This window comes from Choloepus didactylus, chromosome 7 (assembly GCF_015220235.1).
Source record: "Choloepus didactylus isolate mChoDid1 chromosome 7, mChoDid1.pri, whole genome shotgun sequence".
NCBI classification, from domain to species: domain Eukaryota; kingdom Metazoa; phylum Chordata; class Mammalia; order Pilosa; family Megalonychidae; genus Choloepus; species Choloepus didactylus.
Window position 1 is genome coordinate 113,322,966 of NC_051313.1, and position 19,074 is coordinate 113,342,039.

A 19,074-nucleotide genomic window follows, 5' to 3' on the forward strand; every position below is an offset into this window, starting at 1 on the left:
TCTACAAGCAAGCAGAGACAGTTAATGCATATGGCATTGGGCCTCTGGTTGAGCTCACCTTGTTACAGGGGAAGCTAGGAGGAAGATTCTGTGGGTTCTGACCGGCTTAGGATGATGATATATGAAAAGAGCTCTGTGTCTTTTGTGTAGAGCTAGATTCTCTGGTGGGCAAGATTATAGCAAATAGCCAAGATTTCTTAATAGCGTTGATGGTGGCTTGTTTAATGCAATGTCTGGCACCATCAACAGAAGGAGCCACCTACTATTAGTATAGTAATTATCATTTGGCATATTTATATTGGTTAAGATAAAATTAGCTGCTGGAACAAATAAGCCCCAACATTTCAGTGGCTTAACATAATAGCTTATCTCTCAGTCATGTAACAGTCTAGCATGGGTATTCCTGGTTATTAGGAGGCTCTTATCTACAGGTAGATAGGAACCGGAACCCGGGCATCTTCTTTTCTGTGATTCTGCCATTGCCTGGGACCTCTCCTTCTCATCATCTGCAACCAGCTGGCAGATGGGAAAGAACATGGTGAAAGTGTACCTGCTTCTGAAAAGCCTCAGCCTGGGTTTGGTGCACATCCCTTCCACTCACATTCCACTGGAAATAACTAGTTATGTTGTCACACGTAGATGCTAGCAGGGCTGGAAAATGGATACTCCCTGGCTGGGAAGCTGCTTCCCAGTGGAGCACAAATCTTATGGCCATTTCTGCCTTAGCATGTAAGAAAACTAACAATTATTCAGTAACTAGTATTTTAGTAGTTTTACATATTTTATCTCATTTTGTCTTGAATATAAAACACCTTGTGGGATATTATACTCGTTATATAAAACAGAAAATGATACTCAGGTTAAGTATCTTTTTTAAGGAGCAGAGTAAGATTTAAACCAAGGGCTCTTTCCCCTGTATAGGCATGCCTCATTTTATTGTGCTGCACTTTATTGTGCTTCGCAGATACTGCTTTCCTTTTTTTTTTTTCAGTGCCATTTTTTTCGACAGCATGTGCTCGCTTTGTGTTTCTTGTCGCTTTGTGTTTCTCTGTCACATTTTGATAATTCTCTCAATACTTCATACTCTTTAATTATTATTATATCTGTTATGGTTATCTGTGATCAGTGATCTTTTATGTTACTATTGTAATTGTGTTGGGGCACTACGAACTACACCCATATAAGACAGCAAACTTAATCGATACATGTATGTGTTCTGACCGCTCTGCCAACTAGTCATTCCCCCATCTCTCTCCTGCTCCTCAGGCCTCCCTATTCCCTGAGAGGCAACAATATTGAAATTGAGCCAATTAATAACCTTACAATGGCCTCTAAGTGTTCAAGTAAAAGGAAGAGTCGCATGTCTCTCACTTTAACTCCAAAGCTAGAAATGATTCAGCCTACTGAGGAAGGCATGTCAAAAGCTGAGATAGGCTGGGCTGGGCCTCTTACGCCAAACAGTGAGCCAAGTTGTGAATGCAAAGGAGGAGTTCTTGAAGGAAATTAAAAGTGCTACTCCAGAGAACACATGGATGATAAGAATGTGAAACAGCCTTATTGCCGATATGGAGTAAATTTGAGTGGTCTGGATAGAAGATCAAACCAGCCACAACATTCCATTAAGCCAAAGCCTAATCCAGAACAAGGCCCTAACTCTTCAATTCTATGAAGGCTGAGAGAGGTGAGGAAGCTACAGAAGAAAATTTTGAAGCTAGCAATGGTTGGTTCATGAGGTTTAAGGAAAGAAGCTGTCTCCACAGAATAAAAGTGAAGTGGCAAGGGCTGATGTAGAAATTGCAGCTAGTTCTCCAGAATATCTAACTGAGATAACCGATGAAGGTAGCTACACTAAACCAGATTCTCGAGGTAGACACAATAGCCTTATGTTGGAAGAAGATGCCATCTAGGTCTTTCATAGCAGAAAGGGGAAGTCAATGCCTGGCTTCCAAGCCTCAAAGAACAGACTGATTCTCTTGTTCAGGGCTAATGCAGCTGGTGACTTTAAGTTGAAGCCATTTGCTCATTTGCCATTCCAAAAATCCGAGGGCCTTAAGAATTTTGTTAAATCTGCTCTGCCTGTGCTCTCTAAATGGAACAACAAAGCCTAGATGACAGCACATCTGTTTATAACATGGTTTACTGAATATTTTAAGCCTACTGTTAACACCTACTGCTCAGAGAAAAAGATTTCTTTAAAAAATATTACTGCTAACTGACAATGCACTCAAGAGCTCTGATGGAGATGTACAAGATTAATGTTGTTTTCATGCCTGCTAACTCAACATCCATTCTACAGCCCATGAATCAAGGAGTAATTTCAACTTTCAAGTCTTATTATTTAAGAAAGATATTTCATAAGGCTATAGCTGCCATAGTGATTCCTCTGATAGATTCTGATAGATCTGGGCAAAGTCAACTGGAAAATCCTTTTTTGAAAAGATTCACCATTCTAGATGCCATTAAGAATATTTGTGATTCATGGGAGGAAATCAGAATATCAAGATTTTTAACGAGTTTGGAAGAGATTGATTCCAACCCTCATGGATGACTTTGAAGGGTTTAAGACTTCAGAGAAGGAAGTAACTGCAGATGTGGTAGAAATAGCAAGAGAACTAGAATTAAAAGTGGAGCTTGAAGATGTGACTGAATTGCTGCAACTTCATGATAAAACTTGAACAGATGAGTTGCTTCTTATAGATAAGCAAAGAAAGTATTTTCTTGAGATGAAATCTACTCCTAGTGAAGATGCTGTGAACATTGTTGAAATGACAACAAAGGATTTGGAATATTACATAAATATAGTTGATAAAGCAGTGGCAGGGTTTGAGAAGATTGACTCCAATTTTGAAAGACATTCTGCTGTGGGTAAAATGCTGTCAAACAACTTCACATGCTACAGAGAAATCTTTTGTGAAAGGAAGAGTCCATTGATGCTACAAACTTCATTGTTGTCTTTGTTTAAGAAATTGCCACAGCCACCCCAACTTCAGCTACCACCACCCTGATCAATCAGCAGCCATCAGCATCGAGGCAAGACCCTCCAAGGGCAAAAAGATTACGACTTGCTGAAGGCTCAGGTGATTGTTAGTATTTTTTTAAATAAAGGTATGTACATAGTTTGCTTAGACATAATGCTATTGCACACTTAATAGACTACAGTATAGTGTAAACATAACTTTTATATGCACTGGGAAACCAAAAATTTTGTGCAACTTGCTTTTTTATGATGTTCACTTTATTTTGGTGGTCTGGAACTGATCCTGCAGTATCTCCATGGTGTGTCTGTACCACATTACCTCCTAGCATCCAATGCATTGCTAAAGAAGGCTAAACCACGCTAGAGGATGAAGAGGGGAAAATGAAGGGCTAACTTATTTCCAAGTTCCTGGGATACTTTTTATACAATAGGAAGGCCTTCACAGCCCATAAACAGCCACCCATTTGTCTTTCCAGAGTCTTTTCTTGGGTATACATCTCACACACCCTCTGCTTCCTCAGAGTTCATTATCTCTTACACATATTACTGTTCCCCACCACCCATCTTTTCTGTCATTTCATATGTATGAACTGGATTGTAAACTCCTTCAAGAAAAGACTGGATCCTCCTTGTCTCTTTTATTTTCCCTCTGTTGAAGGTGCTGTACAGTGTGGGTTTTTAACAAGAGCTGGTTGACTAACTATTGACATATAATAATGACTTTGCATTTAGTTAAATGAGTTTTTTTTCTCTATTAAAAAACCCATTCAGTCATGGATCCTCTTCCAGGTGATTAAGTCATCAATACCTTTTTTCCCCTCTTTTTAATTTTTGTTTCTTTTAACTGGTAGATTTAAATAATTTGTGTGTTTTTAACTTTGTATTTTAGCACTTAGATGTTGTAGCAGTGTTTTACAAATTAATAAATATAACACATTAGAAGTACAAGAAGGCAAGTAAGTGCCTGTTAATCTCTAAGAATCAATGGAACAAAATGTTATGATTTCGTGTTTACAGGAATAACCTGAATATGTCATGCCCCCCATTTTCTAGATAGGTCTTGAGAAATATAATAGAAGATATGCAGATGATAAAAGAAGAACACTTTTCTTTTTTAACTAATATACTGCAGAGCAGACCACAAGAGAGAATTCTATTAACTTTGAGAATTGTTGCCTGTTCTTTATTGAAATAAAGTATGTGAGTCATATTATAAATGAAATTATGTAGGCTCTTTAAAGAGCACAGCTCTGCCTCTTGACAGCATTCTACCTAACCAAGACATCAGAGGACAGATTCTTGCTGTCCTCTGAAAAAGCTCTAGGGAATGAGATTTTCTGGTGTCTCCCTGTAAATCTGCTCCAGCGGAGGGATGTTTTCCTTTATATCTATCCTGAGTCCTGAGCTATTGTTGGAGCGTCTTTTGTTTTACCTTCAGAGAAAAGGGTAATTTTCTATTGTAGATAACCCTGTTGTTTTATTTATTCATTTAAAAAAATCTTTTTGCCTCTCTTTATGCACATAAAGTAATCCTGTATCCTTTACCCATAGTTAAAAAGATGTCACTTGAAATAAACTATGTGGATACTGTTTTTATATTAAAAAAAAAAAGACCTCACTTTACAATCATGCTTTTTTAATATGAAAGTAAAACATGCAAATGGAAAATTAATTTAGGCAATACAGGAAGACATGTAATTCAAAGTAAAATATTACCTTCCTATCTTTGTTCCACTCCTTTGAGATTACTACTTTTGACTTTTTGTTTTAGTTTTCCTAAACTTCTCAACTATAAATAATATTTTATGCCTTTATTAATTTATCAACTTTACTAACTCTTTGCATAAGGAATTTAGCTCACTTAATCATTCCCATTGTTTGCTTTTTTTTTTCTTTTGGTTCTTTTATTTACCTTTACAAATGAACAATTTTTCATTTAATTTTTGATACTTCTTTTGTGGCCAGTATTTATTTATTTATTATTATTATTTTTTTTTTAAAGCAATAGCTTTTTTTTTACTTCATCAAAAACTAAAAAAAAAATTCAAACAAAACAAAGGATTAAGAAAAACAGATAACCTAAAATAACTGCATTGCTTCCAACATGTCCCTACCATACCCCAAGAAAATTAACAGACCTTAACAAAACAAAGAAATAAGAAAAACAAATAACCTAAAACAACCACATTGCTTCCAACATGGTCCTACCATACCCAAGAAAGTTTGCAGACCATAATCATTCCTGAGCATTCCCATAACATTATTACCCTTAGTGGCTTATCTGTTCTTATTGGATTATCATTACTCCTTCACTAGTTGATGTCTATCTCTATGTCCCCTACATTCTACAATGTAAAATATTTATTTTACATTTTCCACAGAGTTTACATTTAGTGGTAACATACAATATCTCTCTTTTTGTGTCTGGCTTTCTTCACTCAGCATTATGTCTTCAAGGTTAATCCATGTTGTCATATGTTTCATGACCTCGTTCTTTTTTTACTGCTGCATAGTATTCCATCGTGTGTATATGCCACATTTTGTTTATCCACTCGTTTGTTGAAGGACATTTGGGTTGTTTCCATCTTTTGGCAATTGTGAATAATGCCGCTATGAACATTGGTGTGCAAACACCTGTTTGAGTCACTGCTTTCAGATCTTCTGGGTATATACCGAGAAGTGAAATTGCTGGATTGAAGGGTAACTCGATATCTAGTTTCCTAAGGAACCACCAGACTGTCTTCCAGAGTGACTGTACTATTATACAGCCCCACCAACAATGAATAAGAGTTCCAATTTCTCCACATCCTCTCCAGCATTTGTAGTTTCCTGTTTGTTTAATGGCAGACATTCTAATTGGTGTGAGAGATCTCATTGTGGTTTTAATTTGCATCTCCCTAATAGCTAGTGAAGCTGAACATTTTTTCATGTATTTTTTGGCCATTTGTATTTCCTCTTCAGAGAACTGTCTTTTCATATCTTTTGCCCATTTTATAATTTGGCTGTCTGTATTATTGTCGTTGAGTTGTTGTGGTCAGTATTTCTTGATTTCTACTATGTTAGTGAAGAAATTACCACTCCTTACCTTCTCCTCTATCTTTGTCCTTTCTTCTTCCCATCTTCTGTTAGCTGTCCCACTACATTGCCATTGTTAAGATTTATGATACTTCTGTTCAGTTCTGTGACTTATAATTGCTTTTTTCATGCGTTAATTATAAATCGATCTTGAAAAGGGAAACCACTTAGAACTTATTATAATATTATGGTTATATAAACATTGTTTACTCCAGATTCAATAATTTGTTGGCTCTGAAGTGAAGGAAATGTTATTCCATGTCACTAAACTTGTACCCCACTTCAAAGAATTGTGCAGTGTCAGATCCAAATACATTAGATTTTCTCATCAGTACTCAAAATCATTCCACACATTAAATAGCTTTGTATTAGCCAGCTTTTGGGGTTTCCCAGAATTATTAGTTGCCTCTTATTCCCGTTAGAGAAGTGTCTAAAGAATCCTGTTGGTTCATTGATTAATATGGAACAGACTGCTCCCAAGGTCTACTCTATAGCTGGGTTCCTAAAATTTGTTTTTCTTTCCTGTCTAGGTTGGTTCCATTATTTCTTGGATTTCTTTTTCTTTTTTATGGGATATAGCTAAAAAGTTAACAAAATCCTTTCTCTTTGTGTGAGAAATTGATTTCAGGCTGTTACCTTTATAGACCTGTTCTCTTCTCAGCTGTGCTTTAGGCAACATGGCTTATGGTAAAATTTGGTAAATTGCATATGGCCTGGACGGATTATTAATAAACTGTAAATGCCTGGTGGGACACCATAGCTTTGGACTTCCCTAAGTACAATGACTTCTGTAACTGGTCATGTTCCTTGTGAAGACTCTAAAAGCTATGCTTATGGAGCTGTTACAAGAAATATTAGTTTCTTTTTGGGATGTCTGGCTTCTAAGCCAGAATGACTTCACACCTGCCAGTGTGTGAGTCTTGTATGCTCACATAATAGCTGTCACCTAGGGAGCAAAAAGAGTAGCTTCTGAATGGTTATATAGACTGCTGTAAGAACTCCCACTGAGGAGAAATGCCTGATGGGTGAATCTGAAACAAAGTATGGCTTAGTTGGGTCTTTTGAGTTTGAACACTTAGTTAAAAAGATCCCTGGTGGGCATTGCACAGAGTAAATCTCTAAGGGATTTTTTTTTTTCAGAAAAGGTTTGTAGAATGCAATTTTACAGAATTCTTACATGTCTGAGTCATAGTTTGGCTGTAGAATTCAGTTACTTCAGAATTTTTTAAGGTTGGATCTAGATCTAGTGTCTCTGATGAGAAGTCTAATATTGATCTGTTTCTTATTCTTTGTAATCATTTATTTTTCTCTATAGAAGCCTTTAGGATCTTCTCTTCATCTTTGGTGGTCTAAACTTTCCCAAAGGTATAGCTAGGAGGAGTGGATTTTTTTTTTTTTTTTTTTTGTCCTGCTCGATTTGTTTCACTATGAAAATCTGCCCAGTTCCCCTCATATTTGTGAATGAGTAATATTTCATCTGCCTCCCACTTTCTAGAAATTCACCAAAATCTGTGATTTGTTAATGTCCTTCCCTCCAGTTTGCAAGACTTAATAAATGGATTCCCCTTTGTACATGTTTGATGTCACATCAGTAGTTACCAGGAAAGGAGAGAGGTAAATATGCTTACAGCATCTGCCATCTTGAACTTGAATTCCCGAAAACACTACTGTATGGGCTGACTGGTAGTCAGCTATTGATAATCTTCACTGACCCTCAAGTCATTTTCCATTCCTTCCTTGAGCCTTCCTGTGCTTCTTCTATGTTATATAGCTATCTTATTTCCTTCCAGACTATACTTCCTAGTGTATTGATCTCTTCCTATTCATTTTTTGAACCATTTCTTCATTTTGCAGGGTCTCATTGAATAATGATGTTAGTGAACTTGACCATCATCTGTCCAAGATTGTGCCCTTGGCAAACATTTTGACAAATGCAAATGATAAGATATAAAAAATTGGATGATACTGCAAATTTTATTTTTCCACTTGAGAACTCTTTGGTCATAATCTAGAACCTAGTATTTTTGGCTTTTAGCTTCTGATTTTCTCACAACTTTCTATGTGCCAGCCAGATATATCATCCAGATTCCCTTCTGAATAAGTTTTTTCTCCAACCTAAGTATTTGTTTCAAAAGGCATTGGGAAAAAAAAAAAAAAAAGACATTGCAAAGTATTTTTAATAACTTAAGAAAATGCTTATATAATACAATTTTTAAAAGCAGGATACAAAATTTTAGAAGTATTATCACAAGTACGAAAAATGTTAAGGAAGAAGGAAATATGCCAAAATGTTAATACTAGTTGCTTTTGTGTTGTAGAGTTATGGAAATATTTTCTCATTTTCTACATTTTTCACCAATTTACTTGCATTCCTTTTAAAATAGGAAAGAAAACTATTTGAAAAGTTTTCTTTCTTGCTGCAGCCATAAATATCTTGTGGATGTTTGTCCTTGCCATTATTTGCTGGCAGAATGGCATGGTTTACTCACTGCCAACAATAAATCAAAGAAATTAAATAAGTGCTGTACATAGCAATATCCCAGTAGCTTTTCAAAACCTTGATGCCACTTACCCCAAACACAAATTGCATTTCCTTGAAAAGGACACCTGAGCTACATTTTCCTTGTACCTTCTCCCCCAGGGCCCCTTAAAGCTCTATAGCACTTATTCATTTTGCCTTCCCCCAGGACCTCAAAAGTCCTTTTCCATCTGGATTTCCTATCTCAGAGCATCCTGGCCTACTTGAGAGCTTGGATCACCACCTTGGAGCAGGGAATTTCTAAAGCATTCCAACTTTAAAAAGGTTCTCTCCATGCCTTCCCTGAGAAGCACTTTGACAATCTCCATGTCTCCTGAAGAGGCCTCTGTGGGGTCACCTGTCTGCTCCCTGGTCTTCAGCCTGGCTGTATTCATACCTGAGAAGCGCTGTGTGCCCCCTTGCTGAATATAGTGTCATTTAATCCTGGATAAGGACAGTGTTCTACTCTGAGGTCTGTTTCTGTAATTGGTGCTATTTTTTCACCAGGAGTCTTAGAATGAGGACATGTATCTTATTTCTAAGTGCTGCAGTGGCTGAGGACAACAGGATAAATTAAAGGTGGAGAGTTACAGCCTCAGTAAACTCTTCCAAAGTATAGCAAGATTGAAAAATGGGACATTTAAACCTAGACAATTTACTTTGCCTCTGATTCTGTGCATCTTCTTTGCCATTGTTAAGTGATAAGGTTGAGAAAGCTTTCTTTCTGCTGGCATTGTTTCTTAACCTGACACTTAACAAAACTAAAACCTTGGGTCAGTCACAGGGCTTGAGATCACTAATGTGATGTACCAGAAATAAAGTGGGGTTCAAAGGAGGAAATTTATTCACCATTAATACTATTGAAGGTGAAGTTCATATGTAGTGTCAAGTTTTAGTTTCCAGGGAAGGATTGTAGCTCTTGAATGTCCCATAGATCCTGTATCAAAAAAAACTTACTATTTCTTGCAGTTCTGCTTAGGTAACATACCATGCTGCTGTCCTCAGACTTCCCTTTCCTGTGAGGTTGGAGGAACATGCTTGCTTGTTCCGTCTCAAAGTGTGAGCCAATTAGTAGGCTCTGGTTGTGTAATTGTCACTTTTTAAATGCCCAATGATTTTATTTTTCTCTTTTCATATTTAATTCCATTTTTCTACATGGCATTTGACAGTAATGGAAAAACCAGCCGTGTTCTTTCCTGTTTTATTTTTTTAAGGGCAAACGTTGGTGTTAAGTTTGTCAAGAGTTTTAGAATTTGAATGATAAAGAAACATGTACCTGTAAGAGGAATGGCAAAAAAGAAACAGAAAAAAGTAACAGAATTCAAATAACACACACACACATGCACACACACAAAGGGGTCAAGTCTGATAAAGGCAGATCCCTGTGTTAATGATGAGATATCAGAGTTTTCCCAGTAGAAGGCTTCTATATGTTGGGCCAGACTTGGAGACAACTATTAACTCAAACTGCTCTTTATGGGGCTGTGAAGTACCATGAGTAAATGAATATTCTGGAGTAGAAAACTTCAATTGGGAATCAGTTGTATCTTTTGTATTGAAGAAAGTTTTTAATGCAAAAATGTGCCCCTATGGTGGAAGCCATGTGTAAAGTAGATTTTGATACTAAGAATGTGAACTGAGTTCTAAATTTATCAAGTATCAGCAGGTTCTGTAGACCACCAGTGGAAATGGCTCCTCTCTACCCAGAACATTTGACAGATGCAGAAGCTGGAAGAAAATGAAGTCCCTGTGAGTAGTAAATGATCAGGAGAGAGCAGCTCCCATTTCCCTCTTCCTTGCTTAACCCAGGCACCAAGTTACTCTGTGAGCATAACAACTTTTTCTACGGCTATTATTGAAAAAAAAAAAAAAAAAAGAAGCAGCGGCATACCTCAATAAAACTTTCTCAGTGAAGTATGTGAGCACACTTAAACTGCACATGGTCAGAAAGATTTTTCTTTTATGGAAACAACTTTCATATTAATGTCATATTCCAATGACATAAATCTGTGAAGATCACACTAGTCTAACTACAGTCATCTCTCTCCCTCTCTACCCAACTCTAACTGGCCTCTCCATATTCTCTCTGTACTCTCCCTCAAAAGTTTACTTTCCCTGCTATAGCCAGAGTGCCATTTTTCAGGCACAGCCCTGGTATTTTCCCTGCTTAGAGTCCTTCACTGGCTTCTCTTTGCTCTCTGGATAAAGACCAGAATTCTTAATATGACCTAGAGTGTCCTATACAATTTGGGCCCCTCCTGCCTCTGCAGACTTATCTTGTATCTCTCTCCCCGTGCTCTCCATTTTCACATCACCCTGTCTTTCTCTCATTTGCCACCATGCATTATGCTCCGTTCCCTCAAAGAGCCTTTGTCCATGCTTTGGCCTCTGTCTGGTTAACCCTATGGTCCTTGAGTTCTCAGCTCAAGGGCCACTTTCTTAGGAAAGTCTGGCCTGACTCCCTTCTCAATCAGATCCCTTTATTATTTCCTCTCATAGAACCAAACTTCTCATCTTCACAGCCCATATTGCAGTTTGTAATGCCTCATCCTTAGTGTGGTTATTAAATTACTGTCATTCCTCCTCTACTAGACTGAAGTCCCATGAGAGCAGGGATTCAGTCTGTTGTCTGTAGTAGCCTAGCAAGTACCTAGAACTTTAACAGGTGCTCAGGATCTACTTGTTGTCTGAATGAATGGATGGATAGGTGCAATCACTGTCTCCAGTCATGCATACATATTGGCTTCATTTGTTATGCTTCTGTTTGTTCTAGAGCTTTCATCATCACTGGAGTCAATCAGGAAGTCTGTTCATCCTAGCTCAGATTTTGTCACATGGAGCAAGGAAGAGTTTGTGAGAGAGAGAAAAAGAGGTGACCTGGATGACCCAATCCTTGTGCACTAGGAATATATCTTCCCAAGTTCCCTTTATTCATCCATTATAGATTTGTCATCCTTGATTCATTTGAAGCTTTAGTCCATAGTTTTGGATTTATTCATTGCCAGAGGTTCTGTCTTTCCTGGTCTTTGTATCTGTCCTTGCCCCTCAAGGTGTAATGACTTTGATTCCCCAGTAGCAGTTTATCATTTAAGGCTGGTTTCTGGCTGGAAGTCCATTACCTTTATTTTTAACACTCTTTGAGAGTAAAGTTTCCTTTATGGAGGGGCCAAGTGCTATAAAAACTGTTTGCCAGCTGTGCCCCTTTCACTTCGGAAACTGATTTGATTTAAAATCCCAAGTTTGTCAGGTTAATATGTTTCCATTGCTTCTCTGAATTTTCAAAGTAGAAGATTAAAAAAAAAAATCTGGCCTTAATCTTTGGTGGGGAACTCTAAACCACTTGCCAAGGCATTCCCTGTGCCTCTCCTAGTAGGGCAGAGTCTGTCCAGCAGAACAGCTCTCACTGTGGATTTCTGGTACTCTGAATTCCTCCCTCAGTCTCAGGCTGGCTGCAGGAGTCTGGCTCCAGCACTGTCCCGAGAGGTACTCAGTGGGCATCTCTTAACCACGACCAAGCCTTGACTGACTTGTCTGAAATGGGCATGGCTGATCAAGCATTGCAGACATGGGACCTGCCCCTCAGGCAGCCTCTAGAGGGTGTCACATAACCTGAAGGTAGGTAAGTAAACAGAAGACTTAGAGCCAGAATGATGATTGTCATAGCAATCCATTTTTAAAAACGAATAGTCAGCATGAGCATCTGCAAAAAATGAAGGCAAAACTTACTTGTTGATCAGTGAACAGAGGCAGCAGGAAGGAGAGACATTGTGGTTTAGATCATGTCTTCCTAAAGTGACCTGCCTCAGTTTACCAAAATTACAGCGAAGAGTCAGCAGCCGGTCTCTGGTCTCTAATGAGAAGTATCCTGCTCTCTTTCAGTCTGTCCCAATTACTATTGTCAAATGAGGTCATGCTTTAAATCAGCTAATTATCTCTATTCCCACTGGCTCATCTTTAAATCTCTACCCATTCTATCTTCCCTTCCAGACACAGCTAAATGCTCTATGAGTTCTTCCTTGATTTTTCTCCACCCAAATACAAGTGACTACTCCTTTGTCTTTATGCCCACTGTGATTTGTTTACATATAATTCAATTACATTCACTGTTTCTTGGGTCTTTTTCAGAGATGGGAAGAAATAAGAGGCTAGGCTGCCAGCAGGCCTGTTTTTAAAAATCTAGACATTTTTTTCAAGGTACACTGGGACTTACCCCTTGGAAGAATGAGGCCAGATTGTCCCCGAATAGCCTCTAGCAGGTAGTGGGTGTGTAACCACATGCACAGCCCAAACAACTTTGATTCAATTAATACTTGAGTCGAGCGGCCCTAGTTGGTGGAACCTCATGCTACTTTTGAAGAGAAAATACCAAGGAGACAGGAAGGCATTTTTCCCCACAAGGAATTTTTAGGTAACGCACAACCTCTAAACATTTGGGAACCTTTACACAAGAGGTATAAAATACAAACTAGGATCCTAGAATCATAAAGTTCTATAACCTGAAGTGTCTTGGAAATCATAGTTCAGGCCCCTCATTTCACAGATGAGAACAAATTCTCCAGCAGGAAGATCAACTGCCTTTCTCAAGCTCTCATCTAATGGCAGGGCCCAGATGAGAACCCCAGTCTCCTGATTCTGAGTCCCCTTTTCCCAGAATCCTTCCTGGTCTGTAATAGTATAATGAAAAGTTGACATATAAGTGCTATAAGAGTATAGACAAGACTAGAATGTGGCATGGAGTTAATTAGAGACATTTTTCTGAAAAGATGCATTTTGAACCTGGCCACCTGCTACTGGTCCACATCATAACTGGGAAAACTGGTAATTTTTCAACCAAAGAAACCTATGAACTTCAGATTTAAAAATCACACAGAGGTACAGGTCAGAAATAGACTCACCTTCCAGAAGGTATGATGAAGTCTTTGGATTTCAGAGAAATCCAGTTATATTTTAATATAATTTCCTACCTTGCTATCACTATTACTTTCTCCACAGAATATTAATTTGTCCAGGCTTTTAGAAATATAATAACTCATACTTTAAAAATTGGTTTTAAAAGTACGGCCTCTACATCAGTGGTAAGTCTGGATTCTCTAGGGGTTCATTATCCAGGTTGTAGAGTATATTAGCCTCTGTTTTTCTTCCTTTTAAAAAAATCATTATGCTGTTCATTAGACCATTTATTAGACTATTTCCTTCCACCAGAAAAGACATGCATGTGTGTGTGTGTGTGTTTCTGTTTTAAACCCAAGATCCAGAAAACAATATTTTCTCCCCAGTTGACATTTTCTTCTCGCAATCCCTTGAAATGGAATGTAAGTGAATTTTACATGGTGTTGTAAATTATGTCCTGAGTATCAGCAGTAAACATTTCTTACAAAGTTTTAAAGTGTAGTTTCAGAGTGGTGATCATCTGGAATTGCACACATTTACCAGCTGCTTTAAAGGAAGTTACTGAGTGCTTTCTGCTCATACACTTTTCAACTTTTTATCCAAATTTATACAGCAGTACCATGCTGATGTAATAAACAAACCAAGACAGGAATGTTCATACTCTTAGTAATGTGGCCTTAGCAATCCTGATCTGAAAAGGGTGGTGAGAGAGAAACTATGTTCATCCTTCTGCCTCCAGGCAGAGTTGAACATTAAAATTGTCGCAGAGAACTCGTGGTTTTTCTTCTGGTAAAGAAGACTTGCTTCCTCATGTCTGGTCCTCAGAGCCTTTAGTGTAAGTTTCTGATGTGTGGGTGATGCTCAGGGAAAGGAGGACAGTGCTTATCTGTACTGTTGCTTTTGGATGAGAGTAACTTGTTTATACTGTTCTTTTTCCTTCTTTATTCTCTAGGAAGTTACTGAGCTCTCTGTAGGATTTGGAGTGGATATATAGGCTTAATAGAAATTCTGGCTGCTGGCACTTTGAAATGGATAGTCTTTTCTCCAGGATATACTGTCGGTAAGGGAAGGAGGGGCTCATGGAAGCGTGTTTGTTTCACATTTCTTAATCTTCTGAATTCATTTTTGTTTGTTTCACATTTCTTAATCTTCTGAATTCATTTTTTTTAAATTAAAACAAAAACCCAAGCCTATGCTAATCTAGTGTTGAGATCACAGATTAAAGTAACAAGGGGCCATAACCCCCAAGTTCAAGTTCTTACAATACCATTGAGTCCCTCACATGGCAGCCTCTGCCTGTTTAAAGGTGCTTTGGGTAGGCTAACTGAAATCCCCAAGTGGCACAGAGATGTTATTACACTGCCCTGTGAGGAAGGGAGCTGCATGTCCTATGTGTTCACTGGCTGGGGCTATCAGTCAAGTTTTTAGTAACACATGACATATACTGTGCATCTGCAATTACAAATGCATTCATTTTTGGATTTCTAGTCTGATTTCAAATTTATACCTTCACATTGCACTAACTAACATCAATATTAGTTATGTGATAAATATTCTCAGGAGATGAGAAGGAAACACAGGGCACAGTCTTCCAAGCCTTTCGTATTTTGAGGATAGAAATACTGATACTCTCAGGCACAATTTTCTCCTTTAGTCACTTTCTTAATTAAGTTTTTCATTCAAATATTGATTCATTGCCCTGCCAGGAACCAGTTTGTGGGGCACAGACCTACATTAACTAAAAAATGTGTTGTTCATCCATTCATTCGTTTAGCAGACATGTGAGCAACTGCTCTGTGTCAGGTGCTATGCTGGGCACTTCCCCACTTGCATGAGCTCACTAGTTAAGCTTTTCCCGTCGACCCAGGGCCAGTTGTAACTAAGGGGACTTGATCCATATATAAATTGAGACAACTATGGATTCTGATATGCTGGACCAAATCGTCTCTGAGTGAATCAGTAGGGATAACAATTATGGAAGCAAACAGCTTGCTAAATTTGGAAGCACACTTTACTTAAATGGGAGGAGGCTTGGCCTTGATGGATAAATCTCCCTTCAGCCTGCTGGAGGCAAGATCAAGCGTGCCTTTGGGCTCGGAAGATCTTCCTGGAGATGGCTGGATTGCAGCCTGCACACTCATCAGTCAACTTCTTTATTACCTTTTGTGTTGGAAACAATAACCTCAGCCTTAGAGAGGCTTAGTGAATTGATTGTGTTTTGTTGCATTCCTGTGGCGGTATCCTGGCCACCCTCCCTGATGATAAGTGTGATGTGCAGTTTGTAATGAGCACTTGCAGTTTCTATAAACTGTGTAATACTATATAAAAAGCAGTAATTTTCCACTTATCCTTGATAATGGGAGGTTTCTGCTTAGCTTTTATCGATAGCCAAAATGTGGGGGTTTTTTTGTTTTTGTTTTTTTTTTCTTTCTCCTCCTCTCACCAATATGATGACTTTTCAGAGATATATTTGTTTTTCACAAGATAGTTAGACAAGCAGTTTCCAGAGTTTGTCTAAAATGTTTAATGGCTAATTTTGCCTTAAAGAAAAGTCAAAGTCAAATAAAATGGGTCTAAAGTAGCCATTTATAATAAAAGAACTATATTTATTCTTAAGCTCTTTTTAGCTGTCTCCTTGCTGTGCTTTTCCTCAAGGGATTAGTATCTTGAAGCTTAGCTCGATAGCTTGGATGATAAAACTGCCAGGATCTCAAGTTATTGTTTTAAATTTCCTATAAAAGATTATATCTTAAGTATAAAGTGAACTCGCCCTAGATGGATATAGAACACCTTGGGATATTCATTATGAAATCATTGGCACAATGAAAAATACCCCATAAGGATACAAATAACTCTGGATTTTATACTTAGTAAAATTTATTTTCAAGTGTGGTCACGCTGATTTCTTCTCTTTCACAATAGACTTAATAAAGATTCTCTGAACTAGATCCAGAATTTTCCTCACCTCCGCCCCTAAAAAAAACAATTCGATGTTTTTGCTTTCTCATCAGATTGTCTTTCCCCCTTTCCAGGACATGCCTTGAGCTGTCTATTCATTCTTCCATTTCTGAAGGCCTCTTGATAACCACTTACCCTTAGCAGTCAACTAGCAGCTGTTGACTTTGGGCTATCACAAAGTCTCATGAATCATGATGATGGGAGCCTGGTACTTCCATGATTGCTGGACACTGACGTTTATCTGCCACAGAGCCAGCCTTCCCACAGACTTCCTCCCTGGCACTTCAGTGCCTCTGATGTGCTACAACCAGGGTTTTAGTGAACTATGGCATTTAAAGTGGTGCAGAAGTTGTTTGAGCCGACCTCACATCTAAGAGATGACTTTGCTTTTTTTGGCATGAAAGGTTGGATTTGTTCATCATAATGATAGATTGAGCTCTGTGGGTGGAGCTCTGTGTAGGGTTATGAAGAAAAGACAAGACAGACTCCTTGCTATCAGGGAGCCGGTTGTCAGGTTTGAAAACAAGATATATGCTTCAAAAAAAGACTCTCGCATCAGCTGACTGTTTCTAAGCAATCTGGAGTCGAATGATTGCTTTCTGTGTCTACTTAAAAATTCTTCCACATCGCAAAAGGACAAGTATTCATTTTATGAAAACAGTTTATCAGATTCAAAAGGAAAGTAAGTCACACCTTTACAAAGTTAGACTGCTGGTCAGTGAGGCATGATGAATATGTGCTTGGGTGGAGACAGGTTTCCCATGGACCCTAGCATTTACAGTGTTGTCTAAGAAAGTGCTTCCCATACATTTGACACATCATCTTTTTGTGGCCCTTTGTTTCCCAGATCCAAATCTGGATACACCGTCTCAATTACTCTGGGGTTTTGGGAGCTATTGTTTCTTCTTCCTCCAGCATTTTCCATTGAAAATGCTATTCTGTGTGTAGAACTGAATCCACTCTACACACGAAATGCTCTGACCAAGGTAGAAGCAGATTTTTAATCAAATGCCAATGGGACAACCCATTTGCTTATAAAATCTCCAGAATCTCAGTATCAGTGGTGCCCTCATTTTCCAGTTTACTGGGATTTGATTTCTAGCCCAGCATTGTTGTCTTTTGGGTTTACTTAAATCATTTAATGAATTTAGGATATATAGTTCTTGTGGTTCTTGCAATTAGGAATTTCACATAATCTCCTGCTATTGATATAACATTGCATGTTGGCAGATAGTTATAATCAGAATGAGGGCCTTTCCTTCAAAGCTGAAGTTGTAGGCCTTATGTTTGATTTGGGTGTTATTGTTTCACCTCTGTTAGGATATTGAGTATTTAGATTTCAAGTTTGGGGGTTGCTTTCCAAATTGTTTGAAATGATGTCACAGACCAATGTTCTTCTTTAGAAATGATTTGTTAATTTCACTGCAATCAAAAATAAAGTGGGGCGGGCGGGGGTGGCCATGGAAGAATTCAGTATTCTGTTTTCAAAGAAGGGACCTAAAAATCTATACCAGAGTTTCCAATTCCTGTTCTCTATTTCGTTTGGGAAGGGGGCTGAAGAGGAAAATCATATAACAGAGATAAGAGATGGGGAAGAGGATGTGGTGGAGTGATGTAAAAGCCATTGTTGCCATAGTTATTTTTATTATTTTGTTAACGGAGACACTCCTTTCCTATATAAAAACATCTAACTTAACATTTTGTTGAGAAATAAGGATTCTGTCTAGAAAGAGTTCAAAAGTCTCAGGTTCCTGACTCTGAAGTCCTGCTCCATGCAGCACTGTTACCCAAATGACGAGGTCTGTCCTTTTTCCCTCAGGCCAGGTATTTTTCAGTATCATTATGTCCGATGAGTCTGTGGATAGAACTGTACTTCAGTGTCTTTGCTTTCTTGGTAATCCTGTGTATTTTATTTTGTGCATTTGTAAAGGCTATTCTGAGAAGATCCAGATTCACGGAGATCCGTGAACAAAAAAAGGAAAGATTTAAGAGTCAGATTAATACTCATTTAATAAAACCTTTGGCTAAAGCAGACATTTCTGTAAAAATAGGAAGTATCAGTTATGGATGCCTTTGTTATTGTGTTATTCCCTTACCTGGTTTCTAGTTGATTTCCTGTGACCTTTTCCATCTGGCTTGCACCAATAGTCTGGGCCGTTTGCGCTAAAATGAGTACGTCAGGCTCATGTCATGACCTCTCCATGTTAAACCTTGAAATGTGGTGATCGCATTTGTCACACGTCAGCCCGCAGTGTAGGAGCCAAATGGAGTTAATGGTGAAACCCAAACCCTCCTCACCAGGCTAAGATTTCAGAATCATTTCTCTCCTTAGAGCTGCTTTTGGGCTTCATTCTGCAAGCTTGTTCTAAAAGACCAGGGCTGGAGAGATGTGGCCAGCCCTCAGCTTCCCTTTAGCTTCTTGTTCCAGCCCTTGGGTCCTGCCTACTTTTTTCAGGACTCCCTTTTTGCCAGCAGGAGAATACAGTATCTCCCTGTAGGAAGCATGCGCAGACCTTTATCCATTCAGTCAACCCATTTTTATGAAGTACCTACTATGAGGTCAGTTTGTATCAGGAAAATGTCTGCCTGACCACAAAATTAAAGAGCCCATGGGAGCAGGCTGCCCTGGGTGACTGCCAAGAGTGGAAAGGGCAGG

At 38.4% G+C, this 19,074-nt stretch overlaps 1 protein-coding gene across 1 annotated transcript in view; it reads left to right on the forward strand.

Annotated features, from left to right (window-relative positions):
- The window catches only part of BTBD9 (BTB domain containing 9), a 495,371-nt gene that overhangs the window by 415,473 nt on the left and 60,824 nt on the right, over nt 1–19,074 (forward strand). The gene's annotated exons all lie outside the window — the stretch shown is intronic.